A 777-nucleotide genomic window follows, 5' to 3' on the forward strand; every position below is an offset into this window, starting at 1 on the left:
CTGGAGAATGTACTGGACAATCCCCTGTCCTGAGGTAGCTACTGGGGAACCTTCCCAGCCCTTCTTCAGCAGGTCCAGTGGTCCCTGCACTGGCCATCCATAGAGGAGTTCGAATGGCGAGAAACCTGTCGATGCCTGAGGCACCTCCCTGTATGCAAAAAGTAGGAAGGGTAACCACTTATCCCAGTCTTTACCAGTGTCAGCCACAAACTTCCTCAGCATGTTCTTGAGCATTTGATTGAATCTCTCTACGAGCCCATCCGTTTGGGGATGGTAGGGAGTGGTCCTCAAGCCTTTAATGCCCAGCTGTCGGTGGAGTTGAACCATCAGTCGTGAAGTGAAGTTTGTGCCTTGGTCCGTCAGGATTTCATCAGGGATTCCTACACGAGAGAAGAGCTGAACAAGAGCACTGATTATTTTTGGAGTGGTTATGGAACGGAGTGGGAAGGCTTCTGGGAACCAGGTGGCATAGTCACAGATCACCAATATATACTTGTAACCTGCACTACTCTTCTCCAAGGGTCCAACAATGTCCATTGCAATTCTCTTGAATGGGGTAGAGATAACTGGCCGTGAACATAGAGGAGCCCGGTCAGACCTACGGACAGCACTGTTTTTTTGGCACGTGGGGCATGTTTTGCAGTATGTTTGTACATCACTATACATGGAGGGCCAAAAGAAACGGGAGCCTAGCCTAAGATAGGTCTTATGTTGCCCTAGATGGCCTGCCCATGGAACTGTATGTGCAAGGTTGAGAACAAGTGGTCTACATGTAGA

The sequence above is a fragment of the Salmo salar genome, chromosome ssa17 (genome assembly GCF_905237065.1).
Source record: "Salmo salar chromosome ssa17, Ssal_v3.1, whole genome shotgun sequence".
Taxonomy (NCBI): domain Eukaryota; kingdom Metazoa; phylum Chordata; class Actinopteri; order Salmoniformes; family Salmonidae; genus Salmo; species Salmo salar.